Here is a 19,233-nt window from a genome sequence, read left to right on the forward strand (position 1 = left end):
TATTCAAAAAATGTATTTAACCTTTGTGTTTCATATAAATGAAGATTTAGATTAAAAAAACGTACGGTGGTGTGATTTTAACCTTAACGAAATTTATTTTGATGAAATGGTTTATCTTTGAATTATTATCTTCCCTATGCATTAATAATTAAATTTGGCTAGATTAGCTATTGATTTCAGGTACCACACGAATGTTGTCAGTCCGATAGGCGCTATTAGGCGGAAAGCAACTTCGTCAAGCAAAGCCAACTTCACACCTCTGCAATAAAATACCATCAAACACAACAAAGTGGGGCTAATGTGTGGTGGGGCTGAATTTGTCTCATCTATGTTTTGATGTCGGAAAACAAAGGCCAATTAAAGCAGCAATCCAATTTCATTCAAGGTACAATAGGCTTTGAAAAGTGCGTAAACTTGCTACTGGAATACGATGCCTCAATAAATGTTAAAATGCTGAAAGGTAACACCAATAGTGCTAAGTGCTATTAACGGTCATTACGGAGCAATGAGAAGATCTGAATCAAGCCAGCTGTAATATAAAGGCCGCAATACAAACATATTTTGGACAGCGTTGGCATTTTTATGCCTGCCAAAAGCTCGTGGGTTACAATGCTCTTGGACGCTGGGGCGGACCCGGATGTAAGGGATAATGACAATATAACAAAATATATTAATGGCGGCATCTGAATGATTCGATGTCGTTGTAGAAGGCCTTGGTAGAAGCTAAATGTGATGTGAATATTCCGAATAACTCTGTTAAAAAGACTGCGTTACATGTCCTGTCTTTTAAAGGTCACACCGAATGTATTAATGCGCTGGTGTTTGGAGGCGCGGACATAAACGCGTGCGATGTCTATAACAAACACCGCTGTGGTATGCCATACAAAATAATAAAGTGAACGTGGTAAGGTTGCTATAACAAGCCTACAGTCACGTCGACACTTTCCAAACCATGTGCCACTTCTACATCATACGACTGCCCAGCTCGTTTAGCGTTTCACAATAATATGTTTGATGTCGTAAAATTCTTTATTTTAACTGGATATGATCATTCTCACGTAAGAGAAATTTTACAAAGTAACGCGTATTCTGATTGGCTGTTGTCAGTGGAAGAGTTTTACCATTGGTCCGATTTTGGAACTGGTGCGCAGACTTTGAAACAACTATGTCGTAAGTGGATTCGACATCATCTTGGGCGACAGTTTTACCACCACCTGCAAATTCTACCTGTTCCGGATATAATCAAGAGTTATTGTATTTAGAAGAATTACACGACCATTAATTTTAAACACATTCTAATGTTTACATACGTTAGTTCTCCATGCAATGTTTGTTTGGCATTCGTAAAGCTGGTACTTAGTTCCATTAAGCAAAGCGTCGGTCAAATAAGATTGGCTGTGTTCAAGCAGTATTACTTTAAGTCGCATTCTGAGAAAACTGGGTCATAATGCATGTGCCTAAAGTCCGCACATGCTTATCAGGGACGACACTTTCCGCCTTAATTGGATTTTTGCTATAAAGAGACTTTAGTTAAACGAAAAATGTCATATAAGCGGAAACTGTCGTCCCTGATTAGCCCGTGGTGACTGCACAGGCTAATCTGGGACGACACTTTACGCACATGCACTGAGCCCAAAATTTCTCGGAACGCGGCTCATATAATTATACTTATGTTCATTGATGGTCGTATTAATAAGAGACATTTTGTTCATAAAGCAGCCGCGTCTGCTTGGTGACTTTGTCTTTACAAAACACATTTTAGGAGTAAAATAGAATGGCTATAAATAATCTTAAAATCAGTAATGTGTCTCGGAGTTAACAATCAAGGGAGACAATGTCAATAGTACTCTATTACGTTGAGGTGAAATGGTCTTTTCTTACCTTAGAACTAACTTTATCAGCTGCAAAAGTCTCTGCTTTCAAGTATAACATTGAGTCGCGTTCTGAGAAAACTGGGCCTTCGGCTTCGGTCTATATACTTTTTGGGGCTGCCTGGCTGGTCACTATTCTGTCATAGGGCCCTGAGTGAGGTTTTCTATTTCTTAATTAGCGACCCGAGCCACTGATGTTTAGGAATTCTACTAAAATGCTCTTACGTCGCTAAAAGGAGATTGCCGGTGTATGTGTGCAAAAAGTCCCAATGTTTTGTTAGTATATATATTTTTGTAATTACCTTTTAATGCGAACTGAGATGTTAACTCGGCCAGGTCGGAAGAACATCTGACTGTTCTGATAAAAAACGCTCGCTTACATACTGCTTAATAAATTGGTGTTACTCGGACAGTTTCTTGTCGTAAGGACCTTAATCTATAACAGAAAAGAAACAATAAAACCCCTAACAAAAATAAACCAAAGTTAGGCCAGTAAAACATTGTTGCGGTTAAAATCGCCGCAGCTGTATTAACAAACACTATGCTTCTCGTCGATCCATTTAACTAACAATGACAATGCCTTTGTGTAGGCTAAATTAAATAATTACTTGTTCTGTGAATGAAAACATTATTATGATTATAACCGACTTTCATTGAAATCGTTCACCAATACATTACCTTAATGTTTGCATGACGTAAACAATTACATACATGGAACTATATTGGTAGAAAATAGTTCCGCTGCATAAAAGTATTGCAAGAAATCATGCACATTTGTGCAAAACCGCGGCCACTTAAATGTATCGGGCTGGTGACCGTAAACACCCAGCATTGCAGTTTGATCCGAAATGATAGTTACACATTGCAGTCCAGTACATATTGTAAACATGACACTTGAAGAGCGATATCCGAAATGAATGAAGCAAAATAGTTTGCTTGTAGGCTGAGATGTGTTTGCTTTTCGGACTGCAACCAGTGTTAAGATCATTCGTCAACATCTAAAGAGAACAAAAGAGGATATTTTACTACATTAATAACTGGGTAACTTTTTAGTGATATGATCTTTTAAAACTGACTGAGTATGTGGTGATTTTTCGTTTTATATAGTTGTCGGTATCATACATGGAAAGTGTCACAATCATTTTCAGGATAATTTGTCAATCCATAAAAGACAAAGCATTATAGGGATAAACACGCGTTATCGAGGGCATGATCATCTGCGGGCGCTCGAATAATCCGTTCCTGCCCGAGTGCGCAGCATAGGATTCGTTGATGAAGTATTTTATACGCGGTGAAAGAATTGATCATATCCATGTAACAGCAGGCACAGTGTGCTCTTCTGTTCCTATCCTACCGCTAGGTCTGCGTTATGTTACTAATTACATGTAATTTATGTACATTTTAAGCGATTAAGCGATGGAAAATAACACCAGTCTTTTTATTGTATTCATGAGGTTGAAGTCGGATCCACTAAAAATAGATCCGCTGGTGGAATTAAATGTGATTGGATCAATTGTGATTTCCATTGACTACATTGAATTGTATTTTAACAATAAATAATATCTGTATGATTAAAAATTCTGCGGTCACAAATCATTGGCCATTTGAATACATACACATACATTGGCCATTCGAATACATTCACATACATTGGCCATTTGAATACATACACATACATTGGCCATTTGAATACATACACATACATAAACAAAGACTACTATTTGAGTAATTTTTATTTCGAAGATCAGATAAAAAAATGAGCATTAAGTATACCCTTCCCGAGTAATAGATTGACATGAGCCGTATTGTATTCGCTGGGTGCCACTTTTGCAGTATGGATCGGTCGGAAAAAGCTAGTTTATATACCTTCATTATAAACCGTCTAAAGTCTGTATGAATAAGAGCCGTAAACTAAGAGAACAATATATATCTATGATGTTCAACTTGATTTCATATTAAGGTGCATTTTCGGCGTAGCTGACTTTGACCAGTCTCGACCGAACATCTGGACATAATGTTTCGAATTGAACAAAAACTAAACCGATAAACTTGCACAGCATCTTAATTTTGGAGATTCAAATTATAGCATTTTTTTTACGAAGAAAGGTTCAATTTCAATAAATTATCATCGTGATGAGTTAAATAAAGTTTTAAATAAGATTGTAGACATGACAATACACATTCTGTATTTAAACAGAATAATTAATTATTTTACTTCTTAAATTCACTAATAAAATGTTAGAATTATACATATTTATAAATATTTATTTGATTTCCTGGGCAAGAAACTATAACTACGCTCAAATTCAGAGCGACTTCAGTCAATCACAACAATACAATCACGTTATCCTCTGCTGCACTGGTTAAGCGTTCTGTGATTGTACAATTCTTGAGATCATTGCCCTGGCACACAAAAGTGGCGTTTAAACCGGTTTAAATGCTAGTCGAACACCACCAGTAACCCATTATTATTCATATTTCAACGCGGGTCTAATGCGATTTGAACCAACTGTGCATATTCATACAGAAAATTAAAACATGATGTTAAAAACTTGACGTTCGAATATTACAAAATAATAAAGATTTACATCTAGTATCGTATGCAGTAATCTGTGCCCCATTGAATTAAATTGTAAAACAACAAAATGTGCGGTGCTATTTACTAGACATGCATAACTGAACTTAATAAATCATAAAAAACCCAAACACTTCAATAAATGGTCAATTTATATTTATAAAGTATCTTTAATATATTTTGCACTGTGGTTGCGATGTTATTAAATATTTGGGATGATTTTGAAGTAAGTATCGATAAAGCTCTTGACGTGAATTCAAACTTAATTATGGTCGGAGACATTAATGAGGACCAACTTAAAAAACTTCACGCGCTTAAAACAAACACTGGCTCTATTTAATTTACGTAATACGATTACAAATGCAACCAGAGTCACGGCTAACACTTCTACCTTACTTGATCCTATAGTTGTATCCAATACTCTTAATGTGCTCGATAGCGAGATTATTCCCGTCTGTTTCTTCCATCAGTGATCACCATGCAACGGCCGTACATATTAAAGTTGAGTCAGTTATCAGCAAACCGACCATGAGACATGTTTGGTTATATAAACGTGCAGACTTCAATCGTTTAAATGCTTTAATTGATAGCGAAAACTGGAACTTCATTAACCATACGAACATGGACGAAGCAACTTTATTGTTTACAAACAAATTACTTGAATTAATGAAATTGAGTATCCCATTTAAACTTGTCACAATGCGTCCTAACGATAAACCCTGGTATGATTCCATGATACGTTCTTTTACGCGGAAACGCGATCGACTCAAATCCCAAGCGATAAAACACCCATCTGCAAACAATTGGCTAAATTCAAGCATGTTCGCAATAGAGTTAACAATATGATTAAACATGCTAAAGAACAAATTTTCTCATATATAGAAACAACTTAAACGACTTACAGTCGTCTAACTCTAAGCAATATTGGAAGCTCTTAAAACAACTCATGCGCTCACATTCTTTTTCTGATATGATACCGCTCTTAAAAACCATTGATCCTGATGGAAATGTAAATATTTATATGTCTGACGAAGAAAAGGCAAATTGTCTAAATAATTATTGCGTTTCAATATCAACGCTAGACACATCTTCCGGAGTTCTACCTGACTCTTGTGTTTTTGCGTTAATTGCTTAGACGAAATTTCAATTAATGAATCTGAAATAAAAGATATAATTAAGATTTAATTTACTAATAAAGCGGTTGGTGAAGATTTAATCAGCCATTTAGTTCTTAAGCGTACGTGTTCTTCAATAACAAAACCTCTTTGCTTTCTCTTTAACAAATCATTACAAGAATGCACGTTTCCTGCACTGTGGAAGAAAGCAATGGTCATGCCCTTATTTAAGAAAGGAGATGCAAATACACCCTCGAATTATCGTCCCATCTCACTTCTAAGCTGCCTTGGTAAATTAATGGAAAGAGTTGTTTATAAGCATCTTTATAACCACTTTGTTTCGCATAACCTTATATATTGTAAGCAGTCGGGATTTCTTAGAGGTCACTCTACTGTCTTCCAGCTTATTGATATTTTCGATCAAATAGCTCGTTCTCTTGACGATAAAACAGTTACTTGTATGTTTTTTGTGATATTTCCAAGGCATTTGACCGCGTATGGCATCAAGGCCTCTTATTCAAACTTAAAGAAAATGGGATCAGTGGTAGTTTGTTAAAATGGATACAGAGTTATTTATCTAACCGAACTCAAAAAGTATTTGTCAGATCCTTTATGTCCAATGTGTTGCAAGTAAAAGCTGGCGTTCCTCAAGGCTCAGTCCTTGGTCCGTTATTTTTTCTAATTTACGTTAATGACATTGTCAATAATCTTCTTAGCATCACCCGTTTGTTCGCAGATGATACGTCTTTATCTTGTACAACATCCAATTTAAGTGATCTTGAGGGAATAATGAATCCTGATTTACATCAGATAAACTTGTGGGCCAAAAGATGGCTGGTTGACTTCAATCCACAGAAAACGGAAGCAATTTTATTTACAACCCAAAAACATGTTCGATTACCTCAACTTTCCTTTAATAATATTCCGGTTAATTTTGTGGAAAGTCATAAACATCTTGGTCTAACTTTAGGACATTACGGCAAATGGCATGATCATATTAATAACATTCTAAAATCAGCATCGAAAGTACTGGGAATAATGAGGTCTCTTAAATTTAAAGTTTCCAGAAAAAGCTTAAACACTATATATGTCACTCATTTGCGCCCAATACTTGAATACGCATGTGTCGTCTGGGACGGATGCTCTTTATACGAAAAGGAATTATTAGATAAAATTCAACACGAAGCTGCGCGAATTGTCTCCGGTCTAACCAAATCTGTTTCACTCGTTAATTTGTACAACGAAGTAAATGGCCGTCTCTTGATAAAAGACGACAGTATATGAAACTAATTAATATGTACAAAATACATAATGGTCATAGTCCCACTTATTTGGCAAATCTTCTCCCACCTACAGTAAATCAACAATCATCGCGCTCTCTTCGCAACGGAGACGACTACGTCATTGTATCACGGCGGACACAATTATATTCCCGTTCCTTTTTACCCTCTGCCATAGATCTATAGAATTCCTTAGACATAAATATTCGTAACAGCAATACTATTTCACATTTTAAATCAAACTTGAAACGCGTATTTTTCGCTAGCGAAAAGATTCCCCAATATTTTTTTACTGGGTATAGGAAATCCTCCATATTACATGCAAGATCAAGAAATAATTGCAGTGACCTTAACTCCGACTTGTTCCAAAACCATTTGACTGCTTCGCCTGTTTGCTCCTGTGGCAGCGAGATAGAAAATGCCTCACATTTTTTCTTTGTATGCACTAAGTACCACACACAGCGATTGAATCTTTTAATGCATTGCGATCGTTTCACCCTTTAAATAATGTAATTCTTCTCCATGGAAAACAATCATTGAACGACGAAGAAAATGGCATTATTTTTACTGAAGTGCAAAGATTTATATCGGAGACGAAGCGTTTTGCATAGACGCACCAGGACAGGACTCATTATTGTGCATTATTGTATATTACCTTGTTTGATTATACTTATATTATTATTATTATTATTATAACCATTATTGTCATTATTATTTATTTTATTACTATTATAATTATTATTACCATTATTAATACTGCTATGTTAATTATTGTTACTATCATTATAGTCAAAGTAGTTTTGCATCTATTTTTTAAGTAGTTTTTGAAAAATTTCCAAAACGACGACTAATATTTACTTCTAAAACAGTCACCTTTATCGATGTAACTTTGTACTCTAGGGAAAGACCCCCGATAATGTTGTAGAACTTTAGGTCCAACCCTTTTTCCATATAATACTTTGTGAATAGTTATTTATTTGTAATTGTCAATTTGGAAATAAAATATGTTTAAACTCAAATATTTGTTACTGCGCCTTTCTATCGAACTATCCAATACATGTTATGAAATTTCAAATCGTGTTGAACGCCGTTCCGCAAGTTAAGTATGAAGAACAAGTATTTCAATACGTCAAAATATAGCTTTAACTTGATTGATGTAGCATGAGGACGGTTATGCAACTTAGATGCCGAAGAAGTCGCGTTACCGGTCATTTTGAAGTATTTTGGCGGCATTGTTGGGCATTCGTTTAAACGCTTTGGAGACACTATAATGATAATCAAGTATGGGGGAACAGGAATGATAAAACATCAACCGTTATTTTCTAAAACAAAGTGGCCTGGATTGCCCGTAAACGCTCACATGAATTCAATCAATACTGGTATCAAACAACCTGATCTGTGTCATAGATTTTGGCCCCTAGTTTATGATCAAATATTATCGTGTACTTGTTGAAAATAATAGCCGAAATCGACAAGTCAAAAACACAGACACGTCCTTGAACTGAATGAATGATAATGTCAGGAGGCAAGAGCGTGTAATTTTGCCATTTGTTTTGCATTCACTTAAATAAAGTCAATAATATTCGAGTATTCAAATCGGTGACTAACTGCTATTATTTTACATGGAAGATATATTTGAAATTTACATATACGTAAAGTTTAAGACCAAATGAATAAGTATGTAAATTTATTGTAAAATATTATATCGTCTGCAAGTCTTAAATGCATTCTCTGGTTAGTATAGCTTTACAAGGCTACATTTAGATGTCTATGTGCATGGTCTTGCTGGGGGCCCAATTTGATTTGCAGTCACATGCCACCTCTGCTGACACTGTCTGCAAGGACACCGACACCGTATGTTCAGTGACCCTAGTCATTAAACATAAACTGACGATGATTCTGGAAAAAGACAAAGACCTTGTTTATTCTAACATCGTTGAGCTATATAGTTCACAACAAGCCGTAAATTGTGCCCCGTGGAAACAAGAGAATTTAACACCGCTGATTGTGCAAATTCCAAATTATAAATAACGATAAACGGACAGTTTTCCGGCCCCAGAATTGAAACATATGTCGACCAAACACTCAAACTTAAAATCGTCAATAAGCTACACACGGACAGCGTCACGGTTCATTTCCATGGAATTCATCAGAAAGGCAGACCGTGGATGAACGGTGTAGCTTTCATATCACAATGCCCATCGCTTGAGCATGTATTTAAAGCTTATCCAACCGGTACTAGCATGTACCACGCTCATATTGGAGACCAACGAAGCATTGATCTTTAAGGTGCATTCATAGTCTATCCAAGAAAGGATCCTGCGATAATTGGCTTAAAGCATATTGTTATACTGTTCCAGGACTGCAACCATTTAGTCCTGAAACGGCCTATCAAAGGAGACTAACAGGACAATTTGATTTTGCGACACAGCGAGTTATCCTTACAAACTATTCCCTGGATAGAGCTAGATTTGTGTGTCAATCAAGTCTTATTAATGGAAAAGGTCGTTACTGGTAAACAGCAAATAGTCACAATGGCAGCCCGTTTTCAGATAACGTACGGGTAACTTATTGCTTCCGGATTATAGTTGCCATGACCATATATCCAATGCGAGTATTTATCGAAGGACAGACATTTATTGTTCGTGGCTCAGACACCTACGACATAGAACGACGGGAATTTCAATCGTTTATCATCCACCCTGGTAAACGATATGATATTCTGTGGACGAGCCCAAATAATCCTAGCAAAAGGCAGTATATGTTTGTTGCAGAAACTATTGAAACTCGAGCCAGCCACGACAAATACCACGCCGCAGAAGTCATTCTAGAAATTGCTGATTACAATGCTGCGACAGATTTATTTCCACTCAGAGCAAGTGATGTCAACTGTACCTATATATATTATTCTAAATTGAACTGTCCTTACCAATATGAATCACCTATATCTCTCATGAAATGCATTACATTCAATGATATAATAAATAAAAGATTCTTGGAAATAGGGTAGACATTTCGGCTTCCCTGAAATGGCAACACTCCGGGCTCCGTCAATACAAGGGAATTTATATTTCCATCCGTCTCGATGCTAACAAAACAAAACAAAACGAAGTAACTACAGGCTGCGACGAAGCCAAATGCTCACGCGATGGTATGTGTGAATGCACATACACACAGAAGATTCCTTCGAACAAACCCATCCAAATGGTATTCTCTAACACAAATTATGAAATGTGCGCAAAAACACATATTATGACTTTTGCGCAAAAACACAAATTATGAAATTAGCGCAAATCCAATGCAAACAATTACCGAAAAATATATTTTCATTGCAATCAGAAAATATCATCTTACATTTAAAAACAGTTATGTATATCTTACTCTGCAAGTATAAGTCATTGTGTCAAGTTTGTCACAAAGAATGGCATCTGTTCGAAGGGCTACGACAATATGAAGAAATAAAATTATATTACAATCAATGCATATCCTGTATCATTATACTTATTTCTTGTAGGGTTTCCTACTACAAATGAAACCGAAACAACAAAAACGGATCAAACTAAAATTGATACGGGAACTAGCTCAGGGACCAGGTTCGTCCTTGGTGTAAAAAAAAAACAACATCCTAACGATTGTCGTGTTATCTATTTGGAACGAAACAGAGCTTTAAACGGATGCTTATAATTTTTGTTATAAATACAGACATACTTTATGAAAGGTAAATACACTGTTTTAATTACTAACGATGTAACTTAATCGGAAAAAATAGCCTTCGATTGATAATCGTGATATATCATGATAAGTCGAGAATCAAAGTGTCCCAATTAAATAGTGTCCCTCCAACGTATGATTACGGTTGCTGGTGGATGAGGCAACACATACACGTCAGACGTTATCTTTGTTGAGGCTTCATATAAATCTTTATGGTTTTGTGTTTTTTTTATATTTGGTCATTAATTCCCAAATTTCAAACAGCCGGTTTGCTGCCCCAATAGATAGTGCATCAATGTTTATTTTACGTATTCTGATACTGAACGCTTTTGTTGTTGACATATTTAATCTTATAAAAGGTTTATCAAAATTTATCTAGCATATATATATATGTGAATTGAATAGTTGTGTTTCTAGAAAAGTATAACAAACATTTGATTATTTGAATCTATATGATGCTTTTTCGTTTTGTATATCTAAGTGTATATAACATACAAGTTTAACAAGTTTATTTGAACATAACATCCAGAAGGCCAAAAGCCCAGGTGGACTAATTAGGCGTACAGTGTTTACACAGTAAATACTCATGATTATACAACGTAATAATACGTTCGATTGCAACAATACATATTATTAAATATTATTTTACTGTTTTAATAAATATCGATATTTCCCAGAGCTAGGCTAGTTTATATTGTTGTTGAGAATTCGCGACATCTGCAAATGATTACACTACAGATTTCGCATTTTTCACATCGGTTGTTTCATAGTGTTCACATCAGTTTCGTAGTGTTCACATCAGTGTCGTAAGGTTCACAGCAGTTTCGTGGTGTTCCACAGCAGTTCCGTAGTGTTCACAGCAATTGCGTAGTGATCACAGCAGTTTTGTAGTTTCCACAGCAGTTTCGTAGTTTTCACAGCAGTTTCGTAGGTTTCATTGCAGTTTCGTAGTGTTAACAACAGTTTCGTAGTGCTCACATCAGTTTTGTATTGTTCACAACAGTTTCGTATTGTTCACAGCAGTTTAGTAGTGTTTACAGCAGTTTCGTAGTGTTCTCAGCAGTTTCGTGGTGTTCACAACAGTTTCGTAGTGTTCCACAGCAGTTCCGTAGTGTTCATAGCAATTGCGTAGTGATCACATCAGTTTCGTAGTTTTTCACAGCAGTTTTGTAGTTTTCACTGCAGTTTCGTAGTGTTCACTGCAGTATTGTAGTGTTCCACAGCAGTTCCGTAGTGTTCACAGCAATTGCGTGGTGATCACAGCAGTTTCGTAGTTTTCACAGAAGTTTCGTAGTTTTCACAGCAGTTTCGTAGGTTTCATTGCAGTTTCGTTGTGTTAACATTATTTTTGTTTTGTTCACAGTAGTTTCGTATTGTTCACAACAGTTTCGTAGTGTTCACAGCAGTTTTGTGTTGTTTACAATAGTTTCGTATTGTTCACAGCAGTTTAGGAGTGTTTACAGCAGTTTCGTAGTGTTCACATAAGTTTTGTAGTGTTCACAGCAGTTTTGTATTGTTTACAGCAGTTTCATACTGTTCAAAGCAGTTTCGTTATGTTCACAGTTGTTTCATAGTGTTCACAGCAGTTTCCTATTGTTCACAGTAGTTTCATATTGTTCACATGAGTTTCGTAGTGTTCACAGTAGTTTCGTAGTGTTCAACGCAGTTAAATAGTGTTAACAGCGAATTATTTATCTTGCGGAACCAAGATTCTTAAGTAAGCGTCGACTGCTTTGGTACCGAATCGTTAGAACAGTATACCTATGTAACACGCAACAGCTATACTGTACACACACACACACACACTTGCATTGATTATATGTTTTATAATGATTTGTTCATTATAGATGTTTATATCGACATTAAAAGTACAAATACTTCGAAAAAGATCCGTTCACACTTACCGCCTTTACCATCATTTAAAAAAATGGAGAATATAATATTTAATCATTAGATTGTTCAACATGTGTGTGGGCCTATTTACGTAGACAAAGCCACTACTGTTTCTTGACAATAACATACCAAATACTGTTACTAATTCTCATATATTTTCAGGAATGGAATGCTTCAAATTGACCTTTTTCTTGAAAAAACTGTTCTAACTTACTACTTATCTTCAGCTTGTTTTCCTCTTTGTATTTGTGTTCTCTACAGGACCCGTCATTAATTCGAAAGAAGTAACTTGAAATTGTCAGACTGCGCCACGGAACGGTGTGCTATATTTTAATTATGTCGTAAAAGTTTACAGGTGAGTCCCATGTCAACCTCCGGGCAGAGATTTGACTGGAACCAGCATAGTTCGATCAAATTCATGCCTTTTTAACCAACTACGTAATGATATCCTAGCCAAGTGGTACAATAATTTTCCCGATGTTATTTTTACTTTTTTTAATTTATGTAATTTATTTTTAATTATGAATCAAAACCTATAAACTATTTTAATAATATAAAAGACAATTATACTACTTTTCATTAAATAATACTTGAAAATCCTTGCTGATCTGGAAGGATTTTCTTGTGATGACAGAGATTGTATGTGAGAGCATGGAATGACAACTCTGCGTGGAGATTGGTCCAATGTGAGTATGCCAGCTGTGTACGAGGTATTAAAAGCTATCGTCTACAACTTAAATATCCGGACGCTGAAAAGGGGCCTTTTCAGAGCTTTTGGCATGGATTGAAGTTTGTCATTAAATGCTTTATATTGATAAATGCAAACATTCGATCTAAAAATCTCGCGTAAACAAACAAGAATAAAATTTAGAAAGAAGAAAAGTAACCATCAACTGGGCTAGAACTACTGATCCCTGGAGTAAAATTATATTGCTTAGACCACTCGGCCCTCCGTGCTCATACACTGAGTGGTGTATTTGTACTTATTACAAGCAATGCTCGTAGTATCACAAAATCAAACGACAACAACAGAACTCTCCATATTTCACAATCGTTTCGCGTTGCAACGCTTGATAATTTTCAGGTTTTGAGATCGTCAAAAGATGCATATAATGGATATTTTAGAGCATGGTAAATGTTAAGTTTTACTATTTCCTTACAAATATCATAACTACAACGAAACGTTGCGAATTTGAAACAATTGTTTTAAATTTTGTCAATTTACAAAAACGTTAAAATGCCCCTTTAAATAATACATTAAATTTGATACTGTTTGTATGTAGGCGATCCATGTATTTTCACAAAATATAACGAAAAAATAAACAGAAGCACTCCATATCACTATATAATTTCGCGTTTGTAACGCTTTATTATTTTCATAATGTCAAATGATGATAACTCATAAACGAAACAGTATTTTCAGTTATAGGTTACGTCATTAGTGCTATTTAACTCCCTGATATTTTAATGTTCTTTTATTTTATTTTTTTGAATCTGTGATAAAATGTTGAAAAAGTGGCATTTCGACGATCTGTGTAAAAGTCTCTTTAATATAATATTAGCAAAACCGAACAATCTTAACTCATCGGTAAAGTTCATTAATCGAAGTGAAATGTTTGATTAGTTCTTTAATTTATTCCCTTAGATCAAAATACACTGTAATAAACAATTCGTCAGTCTATGTTAGAAAAGAAGACCGAAGATGTATCAACAAACAATTAATAGATCTCTGCCAAAATATACCGAGATAATGGATTGAAGTTCATTGATGACCAATTAAGTTGATAAAATAACGCTGCAAGGACAAAAGCAACAAATACACAAGATCAACATTCATGTCACAAATATCGCTTTGATGACAAAATACTTTTATCAACACATCTACGTGTTTAATTCCTTTTAGGCTTAATAATTAGAGAAGAAGCACTTCCCTCAAGTCGTACTTTATACAATATCACAATTCCGCCTACTCATATACAAAATATCACAATTCCGCCTACTCATATACAAATATCACAATTCCGCCTCCACATATGCAACATATCACAATTCCGCCTACTCATATACAAAATATCACAGTTCCACCTACTCATATGCAAAATTTCGGGAACTAATTAACACACGTTTATAATACATAGTTTTTGACGGTATTATATTTTAAAAATTAACAACAACAACAGCGAAACTAAACAATTAAAATTACATTGTTGTGTGTGTAATGTGTATTTCTCATTTAAGATAAATTAGCGTACTAAAGCTTAAAATCTACCGACATATGTCAGTTTTCGTGATTATGTTCAGTTTTTTTAATAAGAAGAAATTTAGCAGTTATAATGCAAAAGTGCCTGTTGCATTATTGGAAATAAAATCCAAACAACGCCGGTGATCCTATGCTCTTATTTCATGTTTATGCTCCTCCGAAATTTTTGTGTGGAGCATATAGTCGCCGCTTCGTCTGTCCGTGCGTCCGTCCGTGCACAATTTTTGTCGGGGCTATTTCTCAGCAATTAATGACCGGAATTCAATTCAACTTTATGGGAAGCTTCACTACCAAGCGGAGATGTGCATATTATCAGCCGGTTCTGGTCGGATGATTTTTCACAGAGTTATGGCCCTTTGAAATTTTCCATTAACTGTACATATAGTGCAATTCTTGTCCGGGCTTTTTCTCAGCAACTAATGACCAGAAATCAATGAAACTATATGGGATGCATCACTACCAAAAGGAAAAGTGCATATTATCAGCCGGTTCTCGTCGGATAATTTTGCACAGAGTTATGGCCCTTTGAAATTTTCCATTGTGTACATATAGTGCAATTCTTGTTCGAGCTATTTCTAAGCAACTTTTTACGGGAATTCAATGAAACTTTATGGGAAGCTTCACTACCAACAGGAGATATTATCAGCCGGTTATGATCGCATCATTTTTCACAGAGTTATGGCCCTTTGAAATTTTCTATAAACTGTACATATAGTTTAATTCTTGTCTGGGCTATTTCTCCCCAACTACTGACTGGAATACAATGAACCTTTATGGGAAGCTTAACTACCTTGAGGAGATGCGCATTTTATTAGTGGGTTCTGGTCAGATGATTTATTTAGAGAGTTATGGCCCTTTGAAATTTTTAAGTTGCTAAACCATCCATCGTATTATTTTGTACAAAGTTATGCCCCTCACGACGTTTCCTTTTATCTGAATATATAGTGCAATATTGTGACAAAAAACTTTGGGGAGCATCACCCGTCTCCGACGGTTTCTTGTTCATATCGTATGTGTATGTATTATTCGCCGACACATTGTCAAAAATATATATCATTGGGAAAAAATCACCGACACTGCCGCAACACCCCTTAACGAAAAAGGGCCGACTTACTATTTGATTCTTATTCTGGGTCCCCTGAGGCCAAGAATGGGCATAACTGGTAGTTTATAAATCCCAGAAAAAAAGAGCACACAGCAACCAAGCAACCGCCATCATCATCACAGCAACAAAAACAACCCAATAACAGCTGTCAGACAGCAGGTTTAGCAACATCGAAACAAAAAATATAAACAATCGACAGTCTTAACAGATGTAAACCGCATAAACAAGAACAAAAAGAAGAAGAACAACAACACTGACGCTCTTACAAAAACGGGTTTTATATAAATCGGAACCGGAACCGATGCCATCATAATATGGCAATTAGCATTTAGACTCTTGTGATGTCACAATGTACTAACATAATTCCTTATAAAATTCAATGTAAAAGCAATAACTTTAACATAAAGTAGATTAAAACTTTTGCGCGTAGATACCCTCATAACCATACCTTTTCTTAAAGAGCATTTCAAGCCGAATTTATTTAAACAATATAAAAAAGGTCCTGTAGTATGTCATGTTTTAAAGGGGCCTTTCCACAGATTTTGGCATGTTTTGAAGTTTGTCGTGAAATGCTTTATATTGATAACTGTTAACATTGGATCTAAAAAGATCCAGTAAAAAACAAAATAAAATGAAACAAAGAAAATAAATAACCCTGAACTGGGCTCGAAACACTGACCCGTGGAGTAAAAGTCTATCGCTAAGACCACTGTGCCATCCGTGCTCATGCAATGCGTGATGTATTTCATACTTTATATAAGCAATCCTCGTAGTATTACAAAAAGTAACGACAACAACAGAACTCTAAATTATTCAATCGTTTCGCGTTGCAACACTTCATAATTTTCGGGGTTTTAAATCGTCAAAACATGCATATAATGGCTTTTTTAGAATATGGTAAATGTTCAGTATTACCGTTTCCTTACAAAAATTATGACAACAACGTAAATTTGCGAAGTTGAAACATGTTTTTTTAAATTTTGTCAATTTTCCAAAACGTGAAAAGGCCTTTTTGATCTTTTGAACACAAACATATCAGTATGAGATGATAAATTCTCCCCCCACTAGATTAATAACCTAAACATAGATGACACAGCAATCAGGCAAATTACACCTAAAATAACTATCTAGACAGAACCAGATCCGATATCTGCTGAGAATTTATGAAAAATCAACAGTACTTGTTCAGAGGAGTCCCCTCAGATCAGAGATTAAATAACGTAGGTGACAGACCGAAATGGAAAAATGGCGCAATAAAAATAACTTTATAATACTTGTTCAAGTAAAGGTGTTTTAACAAATTATTTTTTTTCGAAACTTTGGAAACTATGGATGCAACTAAAAAGTTTGCTAGTAATCTGACATTGATAAACGTTACAGAACAGGAATTAATTTAAGTGGGATCGATCTGATACATGTACATTTTTTTTTAAATTCTGATGGAATTAAAGGCATAACGATTTATAACGTAACGTAACGAATGTATGACTTCGAACTGAATCATGAAGGAGCGATTTATTGATTAACATTTTGTAAAGGGAGAGATTAAAAGCTAACAAAAAGCTTTTAGTTAACATAGGTCTGTAAATGTTTAGTGTTTAACGAATGCTTCACCGCGACACATAGTGTAGAGTTATGTACGTTCCATTAGTGATTACAAATGGTGACGTATAACCAGTACGAGATGTAGTACGTAGTTTCAAGCGTGGTTACAAATGATTAATGCATGTTACATGTTTGTTTTTCAAAGTCCCGTACGTTCTGGAAGTAGTTACTTTTGATGAACGCCTAAATTTATAATACTCGTGCAAGTAAAGGAGTTTTAACGAAAAAAAATCGAAAGTTAGTAAACTATGGATGCAACTACAAAGTTTTCTAGTAATCTGACATTGGTAAACGTTACAGAACAGGAAACGTTCAACACGACGTCATCAAACTTTTCCTTAAAGTGAAACTGGGCTGTTCCCCACTAAACGCTAGTTGATCATCTTCACCATTGTTTTAGTCGTGTTCGGAATTAATATAATAATTCTGGTGAAATTTGATGTGAATGGATACGAGGGCGCGAATTGCCAACCGTCCTCTAAGGGATACCAAGATCTATTTGACATATCTGTTTACAGATGGATAGACTTTACTTTATTTTTCGGCGCGCCGTTCCCGCTGCTACTAATTGGCAACGTCACCATCGTAGTGCAGCTCGCGCGCTCCCGTTCAAGACGTCAGCGGATGAATATTTCCGGTCAGGCGAGCGTCACGCGTTCATTGTTCATTTTAATGACTGCCCTGTGCGTTCTTTTCCTCGTCACGGTTACACCGGTGTCAGTCGGTATGGTGTACCTCCCCTACCAGAGGGAGAAGAACTTTGCGCTCGCGTCAGTTGATCCAGACACGGCCTTGTACGATGCCCAGTACTTTAAGTTCTTTTACTCTGTTGCATATCTAGTCAGCTTCTTCAACTCCACCTTCAACTTTGCTATCTACGTATTCAGTGGCTCGAAGTTCCGCGCAGAACTGATGAGCATGCTTTGCTGTAAGGCAAATTAAGGTATCAGATCGTTTGGGACCTAGGGGCCGATGCAGATGAATTCTTAATGCTACCAGCAGCAAAATGCCGACAAAACCGTTATCTTTAACACTATATGACATCATTGCATATTTTTTAATATTAAACGCATTGCTGGATTGATTTTGAATATTGGCAATTTATATTAGAATGATTCTACACTTTTAATAAAGGTGAGATTTTGAAAATAAGGTGAGATGGTTTTGCACGTATTCAACTCTATGAAAGTCTCAACCTCCACCAAAGATTTGACGGGGCCTCCGCGCAGAAATTTGACGGGGCCTCCGCGCAGAAATTTGACGGGGCCTCCGCGCAGAGATTTGACGGGAACCAGCATAGCTGGATCAAATCCCTGCTTTCGTAACCAACCACGCGATGATAGCCTAGCCACGTGGTACAATAATTGTACCGTTGTTGTTTTTACTTTTTTTAATTTAGGTTATTAATTTGTTATAATGCACCTAAACTTAAACACTATTTTCGAAATAAAAAAACAACATCTGATACTACGTTTAATACTTTAAAACTCAAACCAATAAAATTAAATCCTACCAAATCTGGTAGGATTTTCATGGGATGGCAGAGATTTTATGTGATAGAAAGGATCGATAACTCTTCGTTTAGATTGGAAAGGCCTATGGTCAGTTTTGCAATATGATTCTGCAACACTCAACACAAAATATATAAAAAAAACATATTAAATTAAAAACAAAGGTTTATTTTTATAGATCTTTGAAAAAAAAAGAAATCTCCTGGGAATTTATTTTAGCCACGCATTGTAAAAACGGGGCTAATTGCATGTGCGTATAACATCCTCCCTTATTAGCCTGTGCAGTCCGCACCGGCTAATCATTGAC

The 19,233-nt window shown here is 35.7% G+C and overlaps 1 pseudogene; it reads left to right on the forward strand.

Annotated features, from left to right (window-relative positions):
• The first annotated feature begins 609 nt into the window (after positions 1–609).
• On the forward strand, positions 610–18,357 carry LOC127844746 (ankyrin repeat and SOCS box protein 5-like; annotated as a pseudogene).
• The last annotated feature ends 876 nt before the right edge of the window (positions 18,358–19,233 follow it).

The sequence above is a fragment of the Dreissena polymorpha genome, chromosome 9 (genome assembly GCF_020536995.1).
Source record: "Dreissena polymorpha isolate Duluth1 chromosome 9, UMN_Dpol_1.0, whole genome shotgun sequence".
Taxonomy (NCBI): domain Eukaryota; kingdom Metazoa; phylum Mollusca; class Bivalvia; order Myida; family Dreissenidae; genus Dreissena; species Dreissena polymorpha.